The sequence below is a fragment of the Chiloscyllium punctatum genome, chromosome 20 (genome assembly GCF_047496795.1).
Source record: "Chiloscyllium punctatum isolate Juve2018m chromosome 20, sChiPun1.3, whole genome shotgun sequence".
NCBI lineage: Eukaryota > Metazoa > Chordata > Chondrichthyes > Orectolobiformes > Hemiscylliidae > Chiloscyllium > Chiloscyllium punctatum.
Genome location: NC_092758.1, coordinates 92411277 through 92432839, shown reverse-complemented (window position 1 = coordinate 92432839; position 21563 = coordinate 92411277). Strand labels below are relative to the sequence as shown.

Below are 21563 nucleotides of genomic sequence, written 5' to 3'. Positions count from 1 at the left end.
CCTGACATATGCTTCCTTCTTTTCCTTAACCAAACCCTCAATTTCTTTAGTCAGCCAGCATTCCCTATACCTACCAGCCTTCCCTTTCACCCTGACAGGAGAATACTTTCTCTGGATTCTTGTTATCTCATTTAGGAAGGCTTCCCATTTTCCAGCCGTCCCTTTACCTGTGAACATCTGCCTCCAATCAGCTTTCGAAAGTTCTTGCCTAATACCTTCAAAATTGGCCTTTCTCCAACGTAGAACTCCAACTTTTATACCTGGTCTATCCTTTTCCTTCACTATTTTTATTAATGACTTAGATGAGGGAGTCGAAGGGTGGGTCAGTAAATTTGCAGATGATACAAAGATAGGTGGAATTGTGGACAGTGAGGAGAGCTGTTGTCGGCTGCAGAGGGACTTAGATATGATGCAGAGCTGGGCTGAGGAGTGGCAGATGGAGTTCAACCCTGCCAAGTGTGAGGTTGTCCATTTTGGAAGAACAAATAAGAATGCGGAATACAGGGTTAATGGTAGGGTTCTTGGTCAGGTGGAGGAACAGAGGGATCTTGGGGTCTATGTACATAGATCTTTGAAAGTTGCCACTCAGGTGGATAGAGTTTGTAAGAAAGCCTATGGAGTATTATCGTTCATTAGCAGAGGGATTGAATTCAAGAGTCGTGAAGTGATGTTGCAGCTGTACAGGACTTTGGTTAGGCCACAGTTGGAGTACTGTGTGCAGTTCTGGTCGCCTCACTTTAGGAAAGATGTGGAAGCTTTGGAGAGGGTGCAGAGAAGATTTACCAGGATGTTGCCTGGAATGGAGAGTAGGTCGTACGAGGATAGGTTGAGAGTTCTCGGCCTTTTCTCATTGGAACGGCGAAGGATGAGGGGTGACTTGATAGAGGTTTATAAGATGATCAGAGGAATAGATAGAGTAGACAGTCAGAAACTTTTTCCCGGGTACAACAGAGTGTTACAAGGGGACATAAATTTAAGGTGAAGGGTGGAAGGTATAGGGGAGATGTCAGGGGTGGGTTCTTTACCCAGAGAGTGGTGGGGGCATGGAATGCACTGCCCGTGGGAGTGGTAGAGTCAGAATCATTGGCGACCTTTAAGCGGCATTTGGATAGGTACATGGATGGGTGCTTAATCTAGGATAGAAGTTCGGCACAACATCGTGGGCTGAAGGACCTGTTCTGTGCTGTATTGTTCTATGTTCTTCTATGTTCTATTTTAAAATGAATAGAATTATGGTCGCTGGCCCCAAAATGCTCCCCCACTGACACCTCAGTCACCTGCCCTGCCCTATTTCCCAAGAGTAGGTCAAGTTTTGTACCTTCTCTAGTAGGTACATCCACATACTGAATCAGAAAATTGTCTTGTACAAACTTAAGAAATTCCTCTCCATCTAAACCTTTAACACTATGGCAGTCCCAGTCCATGTTTGGAAAGTTAAAATCCTCTACCATAACTACCCTATTATTCTTACATTCTGGATTAGTGGTGCTAGAAGAGCACAGCAGTCCAGGCAGCATTCAAGTAGCTTCGAAATCGACGTTTCGGGCAAAAGCCCTTCATCAGGAATAAAGGCAGTGAGCCTAAGCGTGGAGAGATAAGAGAGAGGAGGGTGGGGCTGGGAGAAAGTAGCATAGAGTACAATGGGTGAGTGGGGGAGGGGATGAAGGTGATAGGTCAAGGAGGAGAGGGTGGAGTGGATAGGTGGAAAAGAAGATAGGCGGTAGGACAAGTCCGGACAAGTCAAGGGGACAGTTACTGAGCTGGAAGTTTAGAACTAGGGTGAGGTGGGGGAAGGGGAAATGAGGAAACTGTTGAAGTCCACATTGATGCCCTGGGGTTGAAGTGCTCCGAGGTGGAAGATGAGGCGTTCTTCCTCCAGGCGTCTGGTGGTGAGGGAGCGGCAGTGAAGGAGGCCCAGGACCTCTACGTCCTCGGCAGAGTGGGAGGGGGAGTTGAAATGTTGGGCCACGGGGCGGTGTGGTTGATTGGTGCGGGTGTCCCGGAGATGTTCCCTAAAGCGCTCTGCTAGGAGGCGCCCAGTCTCCCCAATGTAGAGGAGACCACATCGGGAGCAACGGATACAATAAATGATATTAGTGGATGTGCAAGTAAAACTTTGATGGATGTGGAAGGCTCCTTTAGGGCCTTGGATAGAGGTGAGGGAGGAGGTGTGGGCATTTCTGCATTTGCTCTACCACTGCGTTAGATATCATATTTGCCAATGAGAGTCCAAGTCCGGTGGTAGGTGTCAGATAATCTTTATTACAATTCACAGCTCAGTTGAGCTCATAGCAGAAGGCTCACACAAAGCTTCAGAATGGCTTAACTTATACACTTTTATTTGATCCTCCCAAAAACTGCAAACAATGGCCAGCACATTCTGTTATTCGATTTCACAATATCCCCCCATACATACTCCAGTAAGTTTGTAAAGTTGCTCCCCACACCCTGATAACAAGATCTAGGCAACAGTCTAGTCAACATGTATTCTTACATCTGCATCAAACTGATTTCCTTCGTTTCGATGGGCATGCAAGTGAGCTTTTTAAACAAACATTGACAAATTTAACCCCTTTTAACCCTTGTTATTGTTATGAAGATGTAAAAGATACTGTACCTTTAAGAGAGTTGAAAAGTTAGCAAGGACTTAGAAAAGCACAGAGAGTCTGGAACAAGGCAACAATGTAACATTTAGTCAAAACAACTAAGAGCTGTGTTGCCAGGATACAAAACACAAATTCGAGTTTGGCCAATCAGTTTAAATTATGCCCCAAGTTACCAAACTCCAATCAAATTTGGAAAAATAATGTTTTAATAACACTAAACCAATGAAATGATCTTTTGAGGTATAAAAATCAGATATTTTGAACAGTTATCCAGAGCGGCAAGCAGCAGCTAGTGCCAACAGCTAGAGAGAGTGCTTGCAGAGAGATCTGCTCTCTTAAAGGTACCTTTATCTATCAAAGACCTGTGAAGCAGAATCCCTAAGAAGAAGAAAAGAAGACAGAGGAAAATCTACAGAGGACACTCGGCAAAGCTGACCAGTTTTGAAACGTGATTATATTTTTTATAAATCACAATCAGGATTGTTTATTGGGCCAGTATTGTAGAGGGGACGGTAAAAGATAGGTTTCGAGAAAGGAGTTGTAAATAGTTGTTAGTTAATTATTCTCTGCTGGACTTTTAAAAAAAAGCTGTTAATTTGTACTTTAACAATTGACTTTTGGGATAGTTCTTTGCCTCTTGAATTTTAATAGATTACAGCACAGGGTGAATCCTTTCTGTGCTGCTGGTTTAACTTAGCAGAGGGGTGTACCCTGTGTCATGACATTATGCTGTAACTTAATCACACAATTCTCAATATACTCCACACACTGATATATTTCTTTCCTTTCTCAGAAAGTGGGCATTTCGGGCAACAACAGCATTGGTTACCAATTCCTTAACGCCCTTTGTGAGCTGCTTTCTTGTGGTCCATGCGGTATACCTACAGTATGGTTAAGTCTGTGACTCTGTCTCAGCACAGGGTTCCTAGATTTTGATCAAGTGACAATGAAGAAATACCAATTTAATGGATGTTTCAGGTGAGTTTCTGGTCATTGGTAAGCCCCAAGATGTAAATAGTGGGAGATTCAGTGATAGCAATGCCATTGAATGCCAAGACATGCGTAATGTTAAAGTTATTTTCCACTTATCAGTCCAAGTCTGAATATTGTCCATGTTTTGCAGCAACTGCACATGAGAATTGGAAGAGGCATAAATGAGGTTGAACATCATGCAATCAGCAGTGTGGACTGCCACTTCTGATCTTACAATGGAAGGAAGGTTATTGATCAGCAACTGAAATGGTTGGGCAGAGGAGACAATGTGTGTCCAATGTCTGCAGTGGTGCTTCATGACTGGGAAGATTGACCTCCAACACACAAAGAACAGAACATAGATATGATTGCAGCAGGGTACTTATAACTAGAATGATTGTAATTACAAACAGTTAGATAGATAGCATCCTCTAGTGCCAAGAACAACAATCCCAAATGAGGTATTGTGTCTCTAGTGCTATGAAAGGGGATTGCTCATCCGGAATAGAGAAACTTGGCAAGTAAGGGGTTAAATCTACTTTCTGAGTTCAATGTTGGCATGAGTAGTATATATATTAAATAAAAAATCACACAACACCAGGTTATAGTCCAACAGTTTTATTTGGAAGCACTAGCTTTCAGAGTGCTGCTCATTCATCAGGTAGGAGGAGATCCTGCTCAATGGATATTGGGAGTTAGACACTAAATTACAAAACAGGACCTCAAGGGTCCTGGACTATTACCCGAATCACATACAAAATGACTATGAAGCAGAGAAGCTAGGAGAAGTAACAATCAGCTAAATGGTTCAACTCAAAAATAAGGATTCCTTCTCATGGGAGATCAATACAAGAACTGGACAAGTAAGAAGTAACTCAATGTGATGTGAACCAAAATGGGCCCTGTGTTCTGTTGAAAGTTAAATAGGGCAGTGGCAAAGACTTAAAACTGGGAAAAGTGAAAGAGAGCAGGAGGATCTTACAAGAAATGCATGCAGACAAAAAGTTAATGAAACAAGGAAGGGTAAAGTGAGAAAGGACATTGATAGCAAGAGAAGCTATTGAATTAAAGAAAAAAAGTATAAATGATGGTTAAATATAGTGAAAGGCAATCCTCTTATATATTACTGAAACTGCCTGAACTGTATGAGGTATGATGAGAATGACAATGAGAAATTCAATTGTGAATTTGAGAAAAAGTCTTTGAGGAATGTGGAACTTGCTGAAGTTTTGCTGCATTTAAGCTGACAAGCATTTGAAGAAGTGAATAGACAGTTCCAATGATAGTGTTAGGTGAGAATTACAGGGAGATCCAAGTGGATCATAGACACTGGCATGGACTGGGGAGTGGCGTGGGTGTTCACTGACATGCTTCTGTGCTGTATATCCTATAGAGTTCTACGTAGTCTCCTATGTGTTGTTAAACAGACACATTTTTAAGTTTCGCTTATATTCATCAGGGCATTTTACAAGAATAACAAACAAAGCTTAGCTGTTGACTGTTAATCATTAGTAATGAGTGCATTGTAATGGCACGCCTCTATGCATCAGAGTATATTTAGCAGCCAATTATCTCTGTCTTCTCATGTAAAAGAATTGTGGTTTTTCCCTTTGAGTTAATATTCTTGAATTTTTTCTGAGGAGTGCAAGGCATGAAGTTTTAACAAATGTACATTTCCTTTCACCAACACTCAGGATCAGCACGACCAAATAACTAGTCATCTACTGTCAGTGGAACACAGCACCAGCAATTCAGCTCCAGAACTATTCAAATAAGCACTTATCGACATCACCATTCATGTGTAACTGTGAGGGATCATTTGGACATATCATCCATCAAATGCAAAAATGGTTAGGGTTGCTTCTCTTTGTTAAATTCATCCAAAATCTTTTAGAAAATGATTTGGATTATTCTATTCCTGCCCATTGAAGAGTTGTATTGCAATACCGTAGCGGATAAAGGGGATTTGAACAGATTTTTATTGAGATGTCAGCATTGCTGGTTCATCACAGCAGTCCATGTGTATATGGAAAACCCACAGTTCTGTTAGGAAGGGAAATCCTGAGTTTTGATCCTATAACAGTGAAGGAACAGTGATATATTTTCACATCAGGATGGTGTGATGATGCTGCTCCTTTAACAACTTTGTGTTGTCCTTGTTTTTTTCTTGGAGGGTTTGTGAACACAGAGACTCCAGGAAGTCTAGGTTTGAAGAGTTTTAGGGCAAATTTGATTATAGCTAACAGATACTGCCTCAGGCAACAGGCTTTCAAGTTTTAAAAAAACACTTGTGCAATGAAAGGGGCGTAGCCAGTTCTCCCAGCTCAGCGTTTCCCTGGTTTGGTTTGGTTTTAGCAGGCAGTCAGTTGTGAAGCTATTGGACTCAAAGAAGCAGATCCACGCTGACCTTCCCCCTCTTTCTGACATCTCTCCTGTAAGAACCTGGGTTGGCTTTTCCTTTTTTGCCAAGGGGTGTTTATGGGGATTATTGTAAGTATTTGGAGCAACATCATTATGTTGGGATAATCTGTTGGGTTTTCGGATGGGTTAAGCTATTCTGCATTCTGTTCTCTTTTGTTTGTGTTTCATTTGGTAATCCTGAAAATACATTTTGTTTTGTTTAAAACTAAGTGGTTTTCCCAGCTGTATCCCTCCTTAAATATCCACGTTACACCTGCTTAAAACAACAAGCAAAGCTAGGGTCCAGGCTACTTTCTTAAATGTTTTGTGGGGGTCTGGCCTGGTCCATAACAGACTGGCTGCTTTTTACAGGACTTGTTCTATAATTCTGATTGGGATTAGGGTTGCTGATCTCGAAGGCTGTGAGTGGTAGGTGTTAGTGTCTTTTGTTCTGGGTGTTGATTTCGGTTGGTTTAAATACAGCTTGGAATAGCAATAGTTCTTTCAGTCACTAAGAGTTTTGTGGGGTAGAAAAAGTGACTTTGGGGTTTTTGCAAAAGTTGATTAAGGCCAAGCTGCTGGAATTAGCAGACAAACTGCAGCTGGAGCTGCCTCCTTCCATGAGGAAAGGAAAGATAATTACAGCAATAGCTCAGCCTTTAAATTTGCTGGAAATGCCATCAGAATCTTTAGAGATGGCTAGAATTCAATTGAAAATGAAGCAGCTTGGGTTAGAGGCAAAAGAGAAGGAAAGGGCAGCAGAAATTAAACAGTTTGAATTACAGTTGAAAGCAGGGGAAAGACAGAGAGAGAGAAGAGAGAGAAGAGAGAGAGGAGAGTGGAAAGGAGACAAAGGAAAGCGAGAAAGAGAGCGAGTTTGAGCTTCAGAATTTGGCACTTAGACAGTAAAATCAGTTTAACAGGATGGAGCTGAAGTCTGAAGGTAAGCTTAGTGAGGAAGAGAGCGAGGATGAGCAAAGGCCAAAGGCCAAAAGCCTGGGGAGAAACTGTTTAAATATATTCAAGCATTGCCTAAATTTGATGTGGAAGGATGTGGAATCCTTTTTCATCTCATTTGAAAAGATGGCTAAACAGGTGCAGTAGCCAGTGACCATTTGGGTTTTGTTGATTCAAACAAACTTGTAGGTACAGCTAGTGAGGTTTTTGCATCATTATCAGAGGGAGGTATCTGGGCATATGAGGAGGTGAAGAAAGCCATTTTAAGTGCATATGAGCTTGTGCCAGAAGCCTACAGACAACGTTTCAGGAATCTAAGGAGGGGACCCTGGTCAAACGCACATTGAGTTTAAAAGGATCAAAGTAATTTTGATAGATGGATAAGAGCATTAAAAATAGAGCAAACCTATGATGCTCTTAGAGAGATGCTTATTTTGGAAAAGTTCAAAAATTCACTTCCTGAGGAAGTGTGAACTCATGTGAAAGAGCAGAGAGTTACAATGGCAAGACTAGCAGCTAAAATGGCTGATGATTATGAGTTGATTCATAAATCAAAGTTTGGCTTCCCCAAAATCAATGTCAATCTGTCAGGTATAGAAAGTGGGGAAAAGAGAAATCTTCACGTGGAAAGGGAATGGTAGATCTCGGTGAAGATCATAAGGATAACGTACCACAGGATAAAAAGGAAACCCTTGAAGGGGCAAGGGAGTGAAAAAAAGCCAGAGTTTTCACTGCAATAAAGTAGGCCACATGAAATCATAGTGTTGGTGCATCAGGAAAAGCACTAGGAAGCCAGGTATAGGAAAAGAGGATAAACCAGTGAATTTTGTTGGAATGGTAATGGAATACACAGTGGAGGCTAGAAAGCTGCACCAGAATGTACAAGCTGGAAGTGCCAGATCTTCTTAAACTATACACATGCTCAGGTAAAGTTTACTTGTATAGGCAGGAACAATACGTAAAAAGGTTTCAATATGAAGAGATACAGGATCCTCTCAATCTGTGATGTTGAAAGATGAAGAGATATGTACCTCTGAAGGACTATTGCCAGAAAATTGGGGAATTCACAGTGTGACAAGAAGCACTCAATTGTGTAGAGTGAGGTTAGAGTGTCCAGTGAAGAGTGGAGAAGTCGTGGTAGGAGTACTGAATAAACTCTCAGCTCCAGGAATACAATTTGTCCTTAGTAATATTTAGCTGGTTGAAAAGCCAGTGGAAAATCAGGCAACTGAATTATTGCAGGTCACATATCCTGGGATTTTTCCTGAATGTGAGAAAGCGAGGTCACAAAGTCACTCGTTGAAACAGGAGAGATCAAAGAGTACACAAAAGAAGGTTGAAGTGGAATTAGCAGAAACCCTGTTTGATAAGAAGGTGGAGACAAATCAGGAGCAGATAGATGACACAGCAGATATCTTTAGCTCAGATAAATTAACTGAATTACAGCCGAAAGATAAAAATTTAAAGCGATAGCTCAGAAGAAGGATCCAAATGTATTCCTGAACACTACTATCTTAAAAATGATGTCTTAATGAGGAAATGGAGACCATCACATATTCAGGCAGATGAGAAATAGGCAGAAGTTCATCAAGTTGTATTGCCAGTGGATTATAGAACAGAGATGTTGTGCATGGCACATGAGCTGCCAGTAGGGAGTTATTTAGGGGTAAGAAAAACATAAGCTAAAATACAAAAACATTTTTACTGGCCTGGACTCCACAAGGGTATAGTTGAATTTTGCAAGACATATCATACATGTCAGATAATTAGAAAACCACAGACAGTAATAAAACCCACACCTTTAATACCTATTCCTGCATTTGAGAAACCTTTCACAAGAGTCTTAATTGATTGCACAAGACCCATACCTAAAACAAAAAGTGGGAATCAGAATTTGTTAACAATAATGGATGTATTGACTAGATTTCCAGAGGCCACTCCATCATGCAATATCATAGCTCAAAGGATTGGAGAGGAATTACTCAAATTTTCCACTTGATATAGACTACCTACAGATTTACAATCAGATCAAGGGTCAAAATTCACATCAACATTATTCAAGGAAGTTATGGAGATGTTAGGAATAAAACATTTCAAATCTACTACATACCATCCAGAGTCACAGGGAACACTAGAAACGTAGCATCAGACATTACAGACCATGTTGAGGGCTTTTAGTCAAGACTATCCAGATGATTGGGATAAGGGAATTCTATACTTCTTGCGATCAGAGATGCACCAAATGAATCGACCAACTTCAGTCCATTTGAATTAGTTTTTTGGTATGAAGAGAGAGGACTGTTAAAATTGATGAAGGAGAAATTGGTAAGCCAGAATTCAGAGACCACATATTTGGACTATGTGTCGAATTTTTGGGAGCAATTAAATACAGAGGGGGAGTTGGCTAGACAACATTTAAAAGTATCACAGCATACAATGAAACTGGAAGCAGACAAGAAATGAAAACTCGCAATTTTGTAATCAGTGATGAAGTATTAGTGTTACTTCCAGTGATAAATTAACTTTTAAAAGCAAGGTTTAGTTGAAAGCAGATTGAGTGAGGTAAACAATTGGATAAGGACTCCAGACAGAAAAAAATCTCATAGTGTGTCATCTTAATCTGCTCAAAAGGTATTTTGACAGGGAAGGAAAGCCAAAGAAGACTGTTGGTTACAATACAAAGTGAAGAACCAAGTTCAGATGATCCTGAATTGGACTTTCCTCAAATTAAATTGGACAATGAGGAAATTAAATTGGACAATGAGGAAGTTGTGAAAAATTGGGACAAGTTATTCAGTTCCCTTCCAGAGGAAAATTGAAATGACCTGAAAGAGTTATTACTATCACATGGGGACATTTGTGGAAATAAGCTGGTATGTACTAACCTAATTATGCATGATGTACATACAGGAGATACCGTTCCGATTAAGCAACATTCTTATAGGCATAACTCTATAACCCAAAAGTTGGCACAGGTTCAAAAGGAGATTGAATACATGCTCCAGGACGACATATTCAAAGTGAGTTACAGTGACTGCAGCTCACCCATAATAATGGTGCCAAAAACAGATGGTACCCAGTGTTTATGTGTGGGATATCACAAAGTTAATGGCGTTATAAAGACAGATGCATATTTGATTCTGTGTCGGGAAGCCTATGTTGAAAAGGTGGCACAAATAACTTATATTTCTAAGTTAGACTTGCTCAGAGGATACTGGCAGGTAGCTTTATCTGAAAGAGAGAAGACAATTTCACCAAATAGACTAAATCAATTTAAAGTCATGCCATTGGTATGAAACATTCATCAGCCACATTTCAGAGACTAACCAATAAGGTCACTTCTGGATTACCCAATCATGTAATTTATATTGATGACCTGGTGATTTTTAGTCACACATGGAAGGAATTATTGCAACATTTTTCAAAATTGTTTAATCGACTTTGGGAGGCAGATTTGGTGATAAACCTGGCTAAAAGTGAATTTCCCATGCCCAAGTCACCTTCCTGGGCCACATTATTGGATACAGAAAAATGGCCCCACAGGATGCAAAAACAAAGGTAATTGGGGAGTTTCCCACACCGTCGACTAAAAGAGTAGTACTACGATTCCTGAGATTGAGTGAATTTTATTGAACATTCACACCAACGTTTCGCAGAGTTGTTGCTCATCTCATTGAATTGTTAAAGAAAGGCAAGAAGTTTCAGTGAACACCAGACTGTCATTTGACAGAAGGCATTAGACAACCTGAGAGCTGTGTTAACCACTGCCCCAGTGTTAGCCACACCTAATTAAGTAAAACCATTCAAAATGGCTATCAGTGCAAATGATGTGGGTGTCGGTGATGTGTGCTCTGACAGGAAGATGATAAGAAGATAGAAAAACCTATCAGGTATTTTTCCAGGAAATTGAAAATTTATCAGCAGAGATATTCAACAGTTGTGAAGGAAGCTTTGGGCTTGGTGTGGGCATTATAACATTTCAGTGTTTATGTTACCAGTTATGGATCTGAGACAATCATATACACTGATCATAACCCATTGAGGTTTGTGGAGAAATTTAAAGACAAAAATTCTAGGCTGTTGAGATGGATCTTGTTGTTACAGCCATTCATTTTGAAAATTATGCATATGGCAAGACAAGAAAATGTGATTGCTGACACATTGTCAAGTGTTGAATGAGAAACTGAGGCATTCGATGGCAGGAGTACAGCAGACTGAAACAGAGTGTAGTCATACATGTTTGCATGATTATTGTCAATGTAAGGCATACGGGTCTTGTAGTGTACCAACAATTTCAGATTAAGAGGTTTTAAAATGAAACCATCTTTGGATATTAAGAGTTCATTTTTTTTAAGGGGGATGGTGTGATGTTGCTGCTCCTTTAACAATGTTGTGTTGTGCTTGTTTTTTATTCATAGAAGGTTCATGACCACAGAGACTCCAGGAAGTCTAGGTTTGAAGTTTTTAGGGCTAATTTGATTATAGCTAATGTATACTGCCTTAGGCTACAGGCTTTCAAGTTTTAAAAAACACTTGTGCAATGAAAGGGGAGTGGCCAGTACTCCCAGCTCAGCTTTTCTCTGGTTTGGTTTGGTTTTAGCAGGCAGTCAGTTGAGAAGCTATTGGATCCAAAGATGATGGTCCATGCTGATCCTCCCTCTCTTTCTGGCATCTCTCCTGTAAGACCTGGGTTAGACTTTACCTTTTTTTGCCAAGGGGGTAATAATGGGCATTGTTGCAAGTATTTGGGACAGCATCATTAAATTAGGATAATCTGTTGGGTTTTTAGATAGGTTAAGTTATTCTGTATTTTACTCTCTATTGTTTGAGTTTCATTCGGTGAATTTGCAGATAAATTTTGTTTTGTTTAAAACTGAGTGGTTGGGCCAGCTGCATCACTCTAGGAATATCCACCTTACACCTGCTTAAAACAATTAGCAATGTAAGGGTCCGGGCTACTTTCTTGAAATGTTTTGAGGGGGGTCTGGCCTGGTCCATTATAATGGTGACTGGACTGGAGACAAAGTTGCAGGTGGTGTTCCCATGTATCTGCTGCTCATCCTTCTAGTGAGAGAGTTTACAAGTTTGAAAGGTGCTGTTGAAGGAGCTTTAGTTGCTGCAGTGCATCTTGTATGTGGTACTAGTCCAACATTACCTCCTTCCTCTAACATTCTACGCCATGGCTGACAAAAGCACATGTCCCATATGCCATCTTAACCATCCTATTCACATGCTCTGCTGACATCAGGGATCTGTGAATAATTACCCCAAGATCCCTCTGTTCCTCTGAGCTATCCAGTCACCTGCCATTCATTAAATACTCCCTCACTTTGTTTCTTCTAAAGAGCGTCACCTTACACTTATCAGGGGCTAAATAGTTTTTCATACTGGTTTGCCCATCTGACCAACCCATTTATACCTTTCTGTAACCTACAAACATCTTCTTCACTATTAACCACCTACCAATCTTGGTGTCATCTGCAAATTTGCTTAACATCCCTTCCACATTTTCATCTATGTCATTTATGTATATACATGTAAAATAATAAGGGTCCCAATACTAAATAAAAATCGGAAAAAAACCCTGATGCTGTAAATCAGAAACAAAACAGAAATTGTTTGAAAACTTAACAGATCTTGCAACATTTGTGGAGATAAATCAGAGTTAACATCTTATGGTGCCTGTCCTGATTATTATGACACACCACTAGACACCAGCCCCCAGTCACTCACACAGCCTTCTACCACTACCCTTTTGTGTCCTACTACTAAGCTAGTTTCTAATGCATCTCATCAAATATCCCTCAAATCCATGTGCTTTAACCTTCTCAGTCAGTCGCCCATGTTTTTTTTTCTAGAATCATAGAATCCCGACACTGTGGCAATAGGCCCGTTAGCCCAACAAGTTCACTGACCCTCTGAAGAGTAACCTACCCAGATCCACTCCATTATCCTATATTTACCTCTGACTAATGCACCTAACCTACACATTCCTGAGCACTGTGGGCAATTTAGCATGGCCAATTCACATAACCTGCACATCATTGGATTGTGGGAGGAAACCGGAGCACCCGGAGGAAACCCACACAGACACGGGGAGAATGTACAAACTCCACGCAGACAGTTGCCTGAGGTGGGAATTGAACTCGGGTCCCTGGCACTGTGAGGCAGCAGTACCGCTCTTGTCAAAAGTTTCACTAAAATCCATATAAACTACATCAAATGAACTCCCTTCATTCACAGACTTGATCGCATTTTCAAAAAATGCTAACAAATTTGTTAGGCATGATGTCCCTCTGACAAAGCTATGCTTACTATTCCTAATTAACCTATGTCTCCAAGAGGAGATAAATTTGCTTCAGAATTTTTTCCAATAGCTTCCTTCCCACTGATGTGAGACCCTTCGGTCTGTAAATTCCTGATTCATTTATGTCACCCTTCTTAAAAAGTGGAAATCCACTTTCCGTCCTCCAGTCTTCTGACATTCCCTTGTGGCCAGAGAGGAATTAAAGATTTGTGTCAAACCACCTGCAATTTCTTGCCTCAACTTCCACAGCAGCCTGGAATGCAATTCATCCAAGCCAGAGGATTTGGCTGTTTTGAAGTCCAATACAGTCTCCAATGCCTCCCCATTTTCTCTATCTAACAGTGCAAGTTCCTCATGGTCCCTTTTCCTGAATTCCATACCTACGTTCTCCTTTTCCAGAGTGAAGACCAAAGAGAAGTATTCATCCAACACCCTTCCAATTTCCTGCAGCTTCACACACAGGTTGTACTCTTCATCCTTAGTGGGCCCTACTCTTTCCCTGGTTAACCTTTTCTAATTAATGTATTTGTAAATTATCCTAGGAGTCTCCCTAATCCTAAATGCTTCAGTGGTTATTACTGCTGCCTTACAGTGCCAAGGATCTGGGTTTGATTCCAGCCATGGGCAACTGTCTATGTAGAATTTGCACATTCTCCCTTTGCCTGCATGGGTTTCCTCCCACAGTCCAAGGATATGCAAGTTAGGTGGATTGGCCAAAGTGTTCAAAGTGGCCAAAGGGTCTGGGTGTGATGCTCTTCAGAGGGCCAGTGTGGACTCAATGGGCCAAATGGTCTGCTTCCACACTGTAGGAATTCTATGACTCACTAATCCTGTTTGCAAGTCCTTTCTCATGTTCCTTTTTGCTCTTCTAATTACTTTCTTAAGTTCCCTTCTGCACTTCCTATATTCCTCTAGAGCCACAGCTGAATTGCTCCCTTTCGACTTGCTAAAAGCCCTATCCTTCCTTTTTATCCAGTCCTGAATTTTCCTAGACCACCAGGGTTTGCTGAACATCGTGTTCCTACATTTCCCTCTGAATGGCACATGTTGGACCTGTACTTTCCCCAGCTCCTTTTTGAAAGCCCCTTTTTGAATTGGAGGTGAGTTACTTGCTGCAGAATTCCCAGTATTTGAACCACTGTTGAACCCATAATATTTAAAAGATGCTCCAGTTCAGTTTCTGATCAAAGGAAGCCCCCACAGTGTTGATGACCTGGGATTCTGCAAAATGATGAATTCATTAAATTTCAAGTGAAACCAGTTTCACTCAAGAGCCAGGAGAAGATGTTAAACATAGCCCTAATCATCAGTCCCATGTCTTTGGAGACCTGAACTCAGTGAGTGAGTAGTCTATCAATCTGGATAGTCAATGGCCAAAGCAGCTGATCGAGCACTTAGATCTTACCAACTAATAGCCTACTCAGCCAATGATTACCGTTGTTCTGAACAATAGCAACTATTCTCCAAGCAGACAATATCGCAGCTAGGATGCAGTGTATCTTTCAGAAATATGCACGTAACATCGACGCTACATGAAAATTTTTTACCCAAGAGTATAAAGGTCCAGGCTCCATCCTAAGATGGGCCATTTGAATCATGAGACACTGATGAAAATATGTTCATGTTTGTAATTTAGTAGCTTGATCTGAGTCTAGACATTTATCTGCTTGTGACTGCAACTTCAGGAGCTGCTATAAATGCTTTTTGAAATTTTCAGTACCAAACTAACCATATCTAGTTCTTACAGAATCACTGAGTCATACAGAACAGAAACAGACCCTTCAGCCAAACTTGTCCATGCTGAACAGGTTTCCTCATCTGAACTAATCCCATTTGCCTGTGTTTGGCCCAGATTCCTTTCCATCCATGTACCTCTTGTTATGTTATTTCCATGTATATTATGATGTGGAGATACTGGTGTTGGACTGCAGTGGACAAGGTCAGAAGTCACACAACACCAGATTAGAATTCAACAGATTTATTTCAAATTACAAGATTTCACTGATGATGGAGCAGTGCTCAGAAAGCTTGTGATTTCAAATAAATCTGTTGGCCTATAACTTCCTGCCCTGTGACTTCTGACCATGTATATTATGCTAAGGGAGCTGACATAACTATTATTGTTTCAGGTGCAAAAACATGTTGGAGGAAAAACCCATATATCGGTGGCAGTTCAGGATGAGCAGTGCTGGCCATTTATAAAGAGAATCCAAGTGTAAATGGCAGACACTTAGAAACCTCATAGAATATCAGCTAGATGGCAACATTGGACTTAAAGCATTCAGAAAACTAGAATCTCCCATTATTATGCAAAGACTTTGGCACGGTGAAAGCGAGAGGCAGAGATTCATTCTTTCTGCTTGAATTATAATTTCTGTCAAATAAAAGCCCTGTCACATTTTTGTTAAAGTAAACCATCAGTCTGCTATTGTAAATCAATAAAACTAAAGAACTGCAGATGGTGGAAATCAGGAACAAAATCAGAAACTGCTGCAGGTCTGGCAGCCTCTATGGAGAGAAGACAGTCCAGTGACCCTCCTTCTGATGATTACACCCAATGACCAGTGTACAAAGACACGAAGGTCTCTTTAAAGATGAATATTTTCCAATTCATCACCATTTAAATAATACTCTGACATTCTATTTTCTTACCAAAGGGGGAGCGATTTGGCCTAGTGGTATTATTGCTGGGCTGTTAATTCAGAAGTCCAGATAATTTTCTGGGGACCGGGTACAAATCCTGCTATGGCAGATGGTGGAATTTAAATTCAACAAAAATCTGGAAGTAAGGGTCTAATGATGATCATGAATCCAATGTCGATTGTTTGGAAAAACCCACCTGGTTCACAGATGCCCTTTAGGAAAAGAAACTGCCATCCTTACCTGGTCTGACCTACACGTGACTCCAGACCCACAGCAATGGGGTTGACTCTTAACTGCCCTCTGGCAAATTCAGGATGGGCAATAAATGATGGCCTAGCCAGTGATGCCCTCATCCCATGAATGAATAAAGAACTAAAGTGGGCATGCTGTAAAAACACAGCAATTTCTGATTTTGTGGTTGCTGTTCTAAATTTGGTTTTGTGTAATGAGAAAGGACTAATTTAATAATCTTCTTGTGATTGATCCTATGGAAGACATGACCATAACATAATCAAATTGTTCGTTGGGATGGCAAATGAAGGAGTCCAATCAAATTTAAACAAAGGAAACTGCAAATGGAGGATGGTGTCAGTTGGCTATGGAAGTTCGCTAAAAGGCATGAGACTAGTTATGCACTGGTCAACATTTGAGGAACGAATGCATACATTGCATTCTGGTGAAAGAACAAAACAGGGGGAATAATGCAGAGAAGGAGAAAACCAAGAAATCCAGCCCAGTTAGACCAACGTCAGTGGCAGGGAAAATACTGGAGTCTAAATTAAATATATGATGATAGATACTTAGAAAATACCATTGGGATTACATAAAGGCAACATGGATTAATGAAAGGCAAATCATGTTTGACAAATCTACTGAGGTTTTTGAGGATAATAGAATAGATGATGGGGAGAATCAGTGAATGTGGTGTATTTGGATTTTCAGAGAGCTCTTGTTAAAGGACATCCATGTGCAAAATTAAAGCACATGGACTAGTGGCAATATCCTGTCATGGATTGAGGATTCGTTGGCAGATAGGAAACAGAGAGGAATAAACAGACCATTTTTAGTATGGATGGCAGTGCCGGGGAGAGTACCACAGGGATCAGTGCTTGGGCCCAGCTAATCCCAATATACATCGATAATTTGGATAAGGAAATCAAATGTCGTGTTTCTAAGTTTATGGATGAATGATGAGGAGGATGCCAAGAGATTTCAGGGTGAATTGTCATCACTGAATTTCCCAACGCCAATACTGTTACGGGTACCATTTGAGGAGAAATTTAAATGGCCAGCATTGTAATCACGATGTCATCAAGAGCAGGTTAGAGGATCAAAATTCAATGACAAGCAGCTCACGTCCTGACTCCCCAAAGTCTGAGCAGCATTTATAAGGCGCAAGTCAGGAGCATGATGGAATACTCTCCACTTGGTTGAGTGCAGCTCCAAAACACTCAAAAAGACTAACTTCTTCCAGAACAAAGCCTCCCACTTGATTGACAGCCCAACTACATCTTGAACACTCGCTCTCTTCACCTCCGAAGCACAGAGAGAACAGTGTGTGCCGTATACAAGCTGCACTGCAGTAATTTGCGAAACTTCTTTCAGCAGCACATTCCAAACCTGGGACTCTCATGTATCTAAAGGACCTGACTACAGATACGTGAGAACACCACCGTCTGAGAATTCCCCTGCAGTCTTATTCCATTCTGACTTGGCACAAAAGTGCCATACCACTGATTCAATATTCTGGAACTCTCCAGCCTAACCGCACTGTGGCTATACCTACATCACAAGGACTGCAAGGATTCTAAGAAGGTGGTTCATCACCATCTTCTCAAGGACAATTAGGGATAGGTAACATATACTGTCCTGAGCAATAGCCCTCACATCACATGGAAAAAAAAGTCACAAGTTAGAGGAAAAGATTGCCAACCCACTGCATCAGGCATGATGTCCCAGCTCCCAAATCACATTAATAATAGAAAATTCATAATAATTAAAAATAGGGAGAAAGGATTGGCAGAGGCCTGACAAGCAAAAACACTTTCCAGTTGGGATTACATTGGGAATTGTGTATCATGGCAGGGTAAGTCACAACACTTTCATTTATAGACTAATGCTGCAGATAACTTCTTTCTAGAGTTATTCATAGATCTGAGCTTAAGCTTATTCAGCTTCAAGTAATCTCTTCAGGGATTTATCTCAAAAAGGCTAGTCTGGGATTATTACTAATTCTTCACTTGAAGATAATCCGGTGTCACTATATTCCTTCTCTCCGAGGAGCTCTGGTCTATTAAGGCATCTTCATCAAAGGGCTCCAGAGGACAGCCTCAAAACTTCTAAGTAAAAGAAAACTCACTTTCTAAATTACTCGCTTCCTTACAGCATAAAATGCCTTTCCCGACCTTATGACCTGGAACTTGTTTATCTTGTAAGGCCCTACCAATGTACTCAAAATGCATTAATTCTAAACTAATCCTCAAAAACAGTTTCAAAAGAAATCACTATGATTATAGAAATGCTGGCTAGTTATTTACCAGCTTCAGATACATAGAAAATATGTTACGAACTTAAAAACTAAAAACACAAACTTACAATAAATGATATCTTAAAAATACCTTAATATCTGAAAAATTTCACAATCTTCATCACCTCACAAAGAAAAGCTTAGCAGATAACTCCTTCAGAGTGAAGAGCAGTAGAAATTTCCAAATTTTATTGGCATAAGATGCCTATAAAATAATGAGTCATCAGGAGAACACATTTCCTGAGAAGAGGCAATCATTCTCAGATTAACACTCTCCATTTTTTATGTTAAGGAGCTTTGCATTTTCTAATTGGAGATTCAACAACAAGGAGAAAGTGAGGACTGCAGATACTGGAGAGTCAGACTTGAAAAGTGTGGCACTGGAAAAAGCACAGCAAGTTAAGCAGCATCTGAGGAGCAGGAGAGTCAACGTTTCAGGCAAATGCCCTTTATCAGGAATGTATAAGATGTGAAGATTCAGATCAGAATTCCTCCAAAAATGCAGCATGTACTTTAAATCTGACCAGTCCCTCATAGAATAGGATAGACGAGGAAAGGTAAACCACATCTCCTTTCTCATTACAGTTAGTTGTTGTCATTTAAATATCCAGCTTCACACTACAGCAGTTTCTGTGAAAGTAGGTAAGTGCGAGGTTAGGTTGCCAGGCAGGTAGGGATCGGATGTCAGGTGGGTAGGTTGTGGCATGTACCAGACCAGGCAAGTTGAATGTCAGGACACAAGGTGGGATACAGGCCAAATAACTGATAGCATTTCAGTTGGATGAGGTTGAGCAGGAGATATCAGGACTGGCATTGCATCCTGAGGGTGGGTCAAGTCTGTCATGGCTGGCTGAGTAAACTCATGAGATGGGGAAAGGTGAGTTTCTTGTCAGGGTTTGGGGTGTGTCAGGGAAATGGGGGAGCTGTGCTTGAGGGTAGTTACCCAGAAGTTAGGTAGGGTTTTTTTAATTGTCTAATTTCCCCAGAATAACTATTAACTGCAGTGAAAATTCTGATTTACATGGATAATTTCTGAAGGTTCCAGACACAGAGAAATTCCCCTTTGGAATTTTTAACTTTCCGGGCAATTCCAACAGAGTCAAGGTTCTGCAGGGCCCTGACATGTAACTTCCACCTACACTGCAGAAGCGATCATCTGCCAATCAAAAATCCTTGTCATTATTGCCTTGGAAAACAATTTCAAAGCTAATTTCGTTCAAGACATATTCAGTGCCTTTGTTTTCTATTCATATTCTAAACTTGCTTGAATACACTTTACCCAAAGCCCAGTATTTTCACATCAGTCATATCCTTGTCCGCAGTTGCCTGGAGAAAGGCACAGAAAGAAGAATGATGTCGGAGTCAAAAACTTAGATGGACCCTTCATATTCTGATGAACGTTTTATCTCAGACTTGAACTTTTGAAATATCATTTAACAGAACCGTGAATGTGATCACCTGAAGCTTCATTATTCTCCCATATTTTATAAAAGATTAGGTTGTGAGAAAAAAACTTGTTCCTTTGCAAGATCCTGCCCCAGTGAACTCCAAAATATTGAACTTCCAATGAGGCTATGCTCACAACAAGCAGACCATAAAATCTGACATTCTCATAAAGGGCTACAGATCGCCATTCATGGGAAGGTCATGATGATGGCAGAAAATGCATTGGATTCACAGTGGTTCAGCTGGGTGGCTGAATCCCTTGGAGGTTAAATGTCTTGTTGCAATCAGACCATCATAGGACAGAGATCTAATGTTCAGCTAATGTCCACTGTCCACTAAAACACAGAGGGCAGCTGTATGGAGGGAGCTCACCAACTGGATTAATACAGTCACCCAGGTCCGTTGTAACTGTTCACAAATAAAAATAAGTGTATAGGTGCTGTGGCCACGGGGAAAGTGAATCTCCTCCTCACTTCCACACAGATTTTAAACATAATTTAGTGCGGTTGGGAACCACTGCATCATTAAAAATATTGTGCTTAGATATTGTACTTTTACACACATTCCCTTATTGTTCCAAAAATGCACAGCCAAGTTCCCTTGAGAGGGAGGGAACAGCTTTACTTGCTTTCATGTCAATGTGCTGTTAGTATGTTTTGCAGTCGATTCAACTGCCATGAAAACTGAAGGTAGTGCCACTCTCTTAAGATCCATTATTCAGCCAGTGTTTCACCACTTTCAGATGATGCAGGCATCATGGATCAATGATGGTATCAGGTCTATTTCAAAAATGACTACAATTCCATCAAACTGACAGTGAAACAGACTGTGGGTTCTGCAGATCTTGCCAATGTTCATCATTAAGATCATCAGTAATCGTCATCTCATGTACTGACCTCAGTTTCGGGTCCCTTTATTCCCATTTTCTTCAAATATCTTTCTGATCTGTCCAAACAGATAAACAATGGACTCCATTTCAATCACTACCTTTGGTGTTGCATTTCACAGTGTTACAACTCTCTCTATAAAACCTATGATAGTGTTAGGGTAGGGTTAGGGTAAGGTCTAGGGTTTGGATTAGGGTTGGAGTTGGAGTTGAGGTAAGGGTTTGGGTCAATATCTGAACTGATATTGAGCTTTTCTTTTCATCGACAGCTGGTCACATCGGAACTACGTGTGGGAGTTTCTACTTGAGAGAAGCCAGCCAATCAGTGAAAGCTTTCAGTGCTATCCAACTAATGTTTCTGTACCACAGCAAAAATCATTGTCATTTGTTTGAACCAAAAAGACTAAACAACAAGAAGTCTGTGACATAGTATTTTAAGCCTCACTTATGTGGTGGGGCCATGAGTGATTGGATTGTACAGAGATCATTGTGCCAACTCAGCATTTACTGTTTTTTCTGTCTGAGTTGCATTGATTCACCTTCAAATCATGTTCTTCTCGATCAAAAACATTGAACATGTTCAGAACCCCATAATGAATACCCAGTCCCATCACTTGGTTTGATTAACTGGAATATCAGCAGAAAATAGGGAATATGAAGTCAAACTATTGGCAGGGAGAACAACTGAATAATTGTAAAGTGGAGGTTAAACCACCAAAACCAGTAAAAGAAGAGAGCAAAGCCTAAGAAGAAGGAAATAAACTGACGCATGTCTTCGATTTAATCAGCCTTATGAGCAGAATTAGACCTGTATACATG

At 40.6% G+C, this 21563-nt stretch overlaps 1 protein-coding gene across 1 annotated transcript in view; it reads right to left on the bottom strand.

Annotated features, from left to right (window-relative positions):
- The window catches only part of LOC140491819 (hepatitis A virus cellular receptor 2 homolog), a 69963-nt gene that overhangs the window by 43347 nt on the left and 5053 nt on the right, over positions 1-21563 (bottom strand). The window lies entirely within an intron of this gene.